The sequence below is a fragment of the Protomyctophum parallelum genome (assembly GCF_964188405.1).
Source record: "Protomyctophum parallelum genome assembly, chromosome: 13".
Classification (NCBI taxonomy): Eukaryota; Metazoa; Chordata; class Actinopteri; order Myctophiformes; family Myctophidae; genus Protomyctophum; species Protomyctophum parallelum.
Genome location: NC_139708.1, coordinates 44,475,118 through 44,483,878, shown reverse-complemented (window position 1 = coordinate 44,483,878; position 8,761 = coordinate 44,475,118).

Here is an 8,761-nt window from a genome sequence, read left to right as displayed (position 1 = left end):
GCGAAACTCCCCCCCTGTCAGGTGAAAAGAAGCAGCTTGGACTCCTCATGCATAGAAGGAAGCATGAGGTCAGTCCGCTGCCCCCCCCCCCCCCCCCAGGTTGGTGGAGGGTGTGTAGAGCCCAGGATCACATTAGATAATTGACACAGGGGTGAAAAATGGGTTACAAAATCGTGGGGTAAAAAAATAAAACAAATAACCGCAAGGTTCCCATCCAGCCACTATAACCCTGAGCCACCGGCGCCCCAGGCATACCATAGTAGCCACCACCCCCTCCTCCGCTTTTGTGGTATAAAATATCTCTACCTGCTATTTCGGTTTCCTCCCATCTCTTTTGTCTCTTTGTCTGTGACACACATTTGTCTTCAGACAGGCTAAACCGGTTTCATGGCATAGGCACGTTTTAGAGTGACGTTGATGGTTTCGCACGTGTTGTCAAAACACGACACACATCCGGCGTCTCCTTCTCCCCCTCATTCACTTTCTATCTCTCTCCTTCCCTAGGCTTTCCCAGTGTGTGTTGTAGATTACATCATCATTTCGACATGTCATCATCAGGTTGTTTTACAGCTTATGCAGCTTACGCAACAGTTTACGCTGTTATATACAGTAGCATTCTCATAGTAGTAGTAGTAGTAGTACTAGTAGTAGTAGTACTAGTAGTGTCTAACTTTTGCATCTTCTAAGTTAGTAATCCAAAACAATCATAAGTGACTAACGTTACAATTAAAGTCTCTGAAGAACCAACCCTTGACCCTTCAGATGTCAAGAACTACAGACCGGTATCACTCCTTTCATTTATTTCTAAAACCATTGAACGTGTCGTCTCCAAACAGCTCTCTCTCCATCTCTCACAGAACAACCTGCTGGATCCCAACCAGTCCGGATTCAAGAAGGCCCACTCCACAGAAACTGCCCTGCTGGCAGTCACAGAAGCACTACATGCTGCCCAAGCTGCTTCCCACTCTGCAGTACTGATTCTCCTAGACCTATCAGCAGCATTTGACACAGTGAACCACCAGCTGCTCCTAGACACCCTAGCGGAGCTAGGCATCGGTGGAACGGCACTAAAGTGGTTCTCCTCCTACCTCACCGACCGGACCTACCAGGTTTCCTGGAAAGGTCTGTTATCATCCCCCCGAACCCTCCAAACTGGGGTCCCACAGGGATCTGTACTTGGTCCCCTCCTTTTCTCACTGTACACTAAATCCCTTGGCACTATCATCTCTGCCCACAATATATCCTATCACTGCTACGCCGATGACACACAACTGTTCCTATCCTTCCCCCCCTCTACCACTCAGGTGGAAGAGCGCATCACTGCATGCCTGGCTGACATCTCACAGTGGATGTCCTCCAACCATCTCAAGCTGAACCCAGACAAGACTGAGCTTCTCTTCTTCCCAGCTAAGTCCTGCCCTATGCGGGAGCTAACTATTTCCGTAGACAACGCCCTGGTAACGTCTGTCCCAACAGCCAGGAATCTTGGTGTTGTCCTGGACAGTCAGCTCTCGTTCAAACCTCACATCACAGCTGTCACTCGATCCTGTAGGTTCACACTCTATAACATACGACGAATTAGACCGTTCCTCACCCAGGAATCAGCCCAGCTCCTAATCCAGACAACAGTCTTATCAAAACTCGACTACTGTAACTCCCTCCTTACTGGCCTACCAGCATGTGCACTTAAGCCTCTCCAGCTGATCCAAAATGCAGCAGCTCGCTTGGTCTTCAACCAGCCAAAATTCTCACATGTCTCCCCCCTGCTCCGCTCCCTCCACTGGCTCCCGGTCGCTGCCCGCACAGAATACAAAACTCTGATGCTGGCATTCAAAGCAACCAAAGGTATGGCTCCCCCATATCTTACAAGTATGATTGAACCCTACAAACCCTCCCGCGCACTCAGATCAGCCAACGCAGGGAAGCTGGAAGTACCCTCACTAAAAACGCCGGGACAACGCTCCACACGTCCCAAACTCTTCTCCCTTCTGGCTCCAAAACTGTGGAATGCACTTCCCATTGCAGTCAGAACTGCAGCATCACTCCCAATCTTCCGCCGTAGCCTGAAAACCCACCTTTTCAGACTCCATCATGGCCCTTAGCACTTACCCTAAACCCTTAGATAGCATTTCTGTTGGATTATATAGCATTTGATACAGACTTATAGCATGTTATGTAGACAGCACTGTAATTGTATTGTATGTAGTCATAGCACGCCATAGTACACATATATAGCATAGTAGTAAAGATGTATAGTTTATATGTATAGTGTATGTATAGTTTCACTATATAAATATTCCACTGTTACTTTCTTAGCTTACGCATGTTTCATGATAAATGCTTTTTATGTGATGTATTCCCATGCTTTGTTCTTGCTTAAATGTAAGTCGCTCTGGATTAAGAGCGTCTGCTAAATGCCTAAATTGTAAATTGTAAATTGTAAGAAACATTAAAATTGAAAACAAAACCCTTATACGATTATATAGGTGAACATTTTCTTTTTTTTTCCAGAAACGTATAAAGCTAGTGAAAATAACGAATACAACATACACTATAGGTCTTGTATGGTGTACTATGTAGACCTACGTATAATAATACAATAATACAAATATAGGCCTATATATTTTTTTCTTCACATTCATCATGTTTCAAAACATTATGTTTATCATCTCATATCAGTGTTTATATGATATCGTTGTTAAATGTGCTTAATGTATTTATAGGGCCGAGTTTTATGGGGCCTGTATTTGCCTCTCTGTAGATAATGAAGTTAATGTGCAATAGATAATCCACCTGACCTTTGTTTTCTCATGGTGTCTGTCACAAGTTCATTTGTTTTATAGTGAGCTAGACGTTTAGACTGAAGTGGCCACACCGCCACACTCATAAGACTTCACTCGTGAGTCAGAGGACTGACAATTACGTATATACTTATATCTGTTCATGGATCCTCTACTTTTTTGACAAAGGAATTTCTCCTTCCTTGTCATAATACAACACACTTCTTTTATATATATATATATATATATATATATATATATAGGCAACCTTATAGGCACAGGTGGCAACATTGGCACATGGGAGGGTGATCATTAAGTGTGTTAATTAAGTATTGAAAAAAGATTTAGTCTATTAAAAAAAGGTTTAGTCCGATAAATGAAGTCCCCTAACATAATATATACAAATTACATCCTGCACATAATTCTACATCAATAAATGGATAACTCTGACTGGGAAGGGAGTCTAGGCAACTTTGACCATATGACTTGACGACTATATTTTACACACTCACTCCAGTCGTAGCAAAAATAGCTGATCTACAAGCTCTGCGACTCGTTTTGAGCTTGTAGATCAGCTATTTTTAGCTATATTTGAATTGAAATCCTGAAGAACTAATAAATACTTTATATACATTGGACATAAAAAAATACATTGGTCCATTGTGTGGTCTAGGTAGGAGATGGTGGGGGGGCCGCATGTGGCCCCCGGGCCGCCAGTCTAGGTCTAGGTCTCCTACCTATAGACCTATTGTGGTCTAGGTAGGAGATACTTGGGTTAAATGCTAGTCTAATGATCATTACATCCTGATAAAAAATAAAAAATAAAATAAAAAGAGACAAAAAGAAAAAAAGAAAGGTTGTTATGTAGGTTATAGTCCATCGACAATTAAAAACAGTTGGACATATTTAATTTTGATGTGGTGTCATAACTCATCATTGAACTCATGTCTATAAGAAAATTAAAACATTGCACTTCATGTCAAAAAGGTTGCTAACCCCCTGGGCGAATAGTATTTCGTATTTCTTGCCACTTCTGTATCTCAATCATGATCTCAATGTAGGATAGTGTTGCGCTTCAAACACAGGAGGGCGCTGTTGTATCATGTTATGAATGAAGAGGGGCCGAGAAGACTTTGACAACTCTGATACTGTGTAACCCAACAGGACTTCCACAGTAGCCTGCCCTACAACACAACCAGTGTTGTTTTCGTCGACTAAAACTATGACAAAAAATGTTCGTCGACTACCTTTTTTCACTGACGAAAACTACATGGAAACTAAATGAAAACTAAGCTATACGATGACTAAAACCAAGACTAAATAGGCCTATAGTGACAATTTTGTCAACAAATACAAACTAAACTAAAGTTTTAGGAGGGGACTACTAGTGGACAAGAGATCCAGTATAAGTCATTTTACACTTGGTTGCATGCTAAAAATAGCAGATCTACAAGCTTGCAGCGTGACGCGTTGTGAGCTTGTAGATCGACTATTTTCAGCAAGTGTAAAATCAGTCATTATGGTATGGGCATCAAGGCCCGCCAAAATACATTTTAGTCGACTAAATCAACTGTAGATTTAGTCGACTAAATCAACTGTAGATTTAGTCGACTAAAATCTTATATTTAGTCGACTAAAACTAGACTAAACACTAAAACATTCCAGGTGACTAAAATGTGACTAAAACTATATGAAAGGTATGCAGGAGACGATGACTAAAACTAAAATTTAAATGTGCCTTCAAAAGCAACAATGAACGAATGAATGTAGTCTAGTGTATACAGATTGTTCGGCGCATACAGTGTACAACACATTTTATGATAGATCTCTAATACATACATCTCTAATGTTTTCAAGTGAACCAAATTTCAGTTAATCAAACGAACACCAGACACAGGACACTGCATGTGGTTTGTTTCGTTTATTTAAAAAAAAGAAACATCTTTAAAACTGAAATTTGCTCTGTAAAAATGCATAATTTGTTTTCTTCTAAATATCATCTCCCCTCTTCAGTTTTATTCTACACACTTTCTCCTCGCCTCTTCTCCGTCACCAGCTCAGATGGAGGGTTGTTGTAGGAATATCGACGGATTTGTGGCTGAATCTGTCAACTAAGAGAAGACATATAACTCTCATTTATACAGTGGAAAATAAACCCCTCTTTTGATTGTACACAGCAAAAATCCTCCGTTTCTAATCGAATAACTCTCTGAGTGCAAACAACGCGCATGCAGCGCCCACCTGCTGGCTTACAGCACAGTACGCTGCTGATCAGGGAAAAAGTACACACATTTTACCCATTTAGGACTGAGGACGATTCTACAAGAAATGTCTTCTGAATCCTAACAGTTTTCTGAAAAACCTCTGTTTCTATGTCATGTGGTACCTTTTTCATGTCAAGGACCCCCCCCCCCCCCCCTAGAAGCAAAGATTTTAGTTAAAAATGCTCTGAAAGAATATTCAAAGATTTGTGCCACATTTTCACGATCTACAAGCTCGTAGCGCGGCACTCGGTTCCGCGATATGAGCATGTAGATCTGCTATTTTTCAACAGTAACTTAAAACACCAAAAGGGGTTAAGAAAACGTACCAATACTGCACTTGAGTATTGGCATCAAAATGTACTTAAAGGACCGAAAGTAAAAGTATACTCATTACGCAGAATAATGTCCCATTTAAAAATGTATACAAATCATTTGAAAATAGTAGATCTACAAGCTCACAATGCGTCTGGTAGATTGGCTATTTTCAAATGGCCGGAATGAAGCGGTTATATCATATGAAAAATACTATAAAAAAATAGTAAACAAAGTAAGTTTTCAAATAAAATGTATATAGTGGAGTAAAAGTAAAAGCACAATATTTTGATCTGAGATGTAGTGGAGTAGCAAAGTAAAAAAAAAAGTACTGGAAATTGGAAAGTATAGAAATACCTAGAAATTGTACTTAAGTACAGTACTTAAGTTGTTTTCTACCACTGCTGATCAGAGTAGCAACAAAGTGACTTGAATTTCAGGGACATCCGTCAGATCTGTGTGTCCATGTGCTGACACATGGTCCATCTGATCTGTGTGACCAATGACATGTGCTGACACATGGTCCATCTGATCTGTGTGACCAATGACATGTGCTGACACATGGTCCATCTGATCTGTGTGACCAATGACATGTGCTGACACATGGTCCATCTGATCTGTGTGACCAATGACATGTGCTGACACATAGTCCGTCTGATCTCTGTGTCCATGCATGTGGTCATGCGGACACATGGTTCTGCCTATGCAGTTCTTGTACACTCAATCAGTTGTTCTCAAACCTTTTCACGCCAAGGACCCCCAAATTGTCACTTAAGAGACCCCACATTTGAAAAGGTATGCCAGGGACCGCCCGTAAGAGAAGATTCTTACCATTTTCATTTCAAGGATCCCCCAGTTTGGCTACACAGAGCCCCGTTTAATGGCATTTTTATCTCTGGGACGCCAACTGATATTGTAAAATCAATGTTAATTTAACTCAGAGAGTGTACAAATGGACCCATTAGGGGTCCATTTGGTTCCTAACTATTTAGCTGCAGAGTGGGGGACCCCCTGGAACCACCTCAAAGACCCCTGGGGGTCCCCGGACACCACTTTGAGAACCACTGCACTAGATGATCCTATACACCTCATGCATGGGACTCAAGGGGCCAGTGAGGCACTCCAACGCTGAAGCGCTGGGCCCTAGTGGTAAGAGGAAGGACTGCAGGCGGACCCGTGGATTCATGACGAGGAAACCCCGTGCAGCTGGGCTTTAACATTGAGCGCTCGGTTGCATCTCCGCATTGGACCACCAAAATTTGGTGGTCCAATGCGGAAATGCGCTCCCAAAAGGCGGAAATAGACGGTCCTTGCGGGTGCTTTCAAAACGCCACTGAGCAACTTCCACTGACATGAATAGCGGAGGGGGCGGAGCTTCGCGCCAGTTCAGTCTCTATCCTTTTAATATGATGGTACTACAGTCCTGTTCTGGTATAGCGATACTGCATGTCTACTCTATGCCATGGCTGTGCTTCTCAAACCTTTTCATGTCAAGGACCCCCAAAATAATAATAATATATTAATATTAATATTAATAAGGGTAATACTATTATTTGGCCGCAGACCCATCTGAAAATGTTTTGTGCCGGTCTTTGGCATCCTTCCATTAACACGCACGCGCGCACACTCGCTCACTAATCATGTTTGCTTCTATCTGTCATGTGAAATCTAGGATGCATATTATTAAGTACATTTTTAGCATAGAAAACTGTTCCTCCAATACTCCAACAGTGCCTTATCCTCCTTCACGTCGGCCCTCTCTCTTTCTCATTCCCTTCATCACATCACAGCCACCCGTAAGCACCCACACATGCACGTGACACACGCACACCCGTGCACGCACACGTGCACGCACGCACGCATGCACACACGCACGCACAAAGATACAGAATAAGAAACATCTCTTGCATTACAATACACAGCTTGGTGATGACACACCCAGTATAAAAATAATACAAATAATAGTTTGTTTTTGTCGTTATGTCAAAATCACAATGTGTCAGCTTTACGATTCATTACGATACTATTCAAAAAGGACCGGCTGTGATGATTGGAGACATAATTTGATAGTCCATGTATAGTCCGGCTATCGATGACATATTTGTAGTCCATTTGCTCAGGCAACGGTTATCTCAGGTTTGTCATCCAAGGCGATGATGTCTATAGGTCACTATGGGATTTGTAGTCCGTTGGGGTACGATTTAGATTTGACATTTCAAAAGACTCTCTCCGCTGGGTGACCATGGGATTTGTAGTTAATTTGGCCGATTCGGATTTGAAGTCCTTTCTTACTACAGAAGGGACATTTAAAAAGACTCTCCACTGCGTGAACGGTCACCTTGGGATTTGTAGTTCATTTGGCCGATTCGGATTTGAAGTCCTTTAATTACTACAGAGGGGACATTGAAAAAGACTCTCCACTGCGTGAAGGGTCACCATGGGATCTGTAGTCCATTGGGGCGGGTTCAGATTTGAAGTCCTTTCTCTCCACTGCGTGAAGGCTCACAATGGGATGTTGCCATGTTGACTGTTGATTGCACCTTTGAACTGCTAACTCAGTGGCTCTCAACCGAAAAAAGCCGATATACGTTGTCAGCTCAACTCCTACAATTCCAAGTGCTTATCAGGGGGGGGGGGTCCCCAGTTCGCTTCAAATATGATTATTTTGGGGGGTCACGACCTGAAAAGGTCGAGAACCTCCGTGCTAACTAATACTCAACCTTCTTAGAGCATCTCAATAAGTCCAGCAGGTTGCGGGCCATTTGTTTTAATCTCCAAAAGAGCTTCCATCGAGTTGTGAAGGCCGGCTGTCTGTCTCTTTCAGTGTGTGGGGAGTATGAAGTTATAAACACACGTACGGTATACCGCCATGCAACACACACACACACACACACACACACACACACACACACACACACACACACACACACACACACACACACACTCCACTTCAGGACATGTGCACCGTTTCACATACACGAGGGAGACGTGATAAGACAGCTCACATGGAATCTCCAGCGGGTTTGAGTAAATAAAATGGTCACTGCGTTGTACTGAGTTTTATAGTTTTACTGAGGTTAGGGTTAGGTTTAGGCTGTAAAATCACAGCGACTGGCCAATCACAGCACACCGTTTTCTCAAACCCACTGAAGATTCATGTGTGCTCGCGATAAGACGCGTACCTTAGTTAACAGCTATGATACACCAACACCTCTTGGAAGCGTCTCAAATGGACAACAGAGCCGACATGTTTGACACCGAAACACCTAAATCACTACCTGACAACTAACATTTAATTAGGAAAATAATAACAAAAATATAGTTATTTTGTAGCATAATATTACACGTTTGTACATGTATTAATTTAATATTTGTACATTCACCTTTTGTGGAGAATTGTTTAAC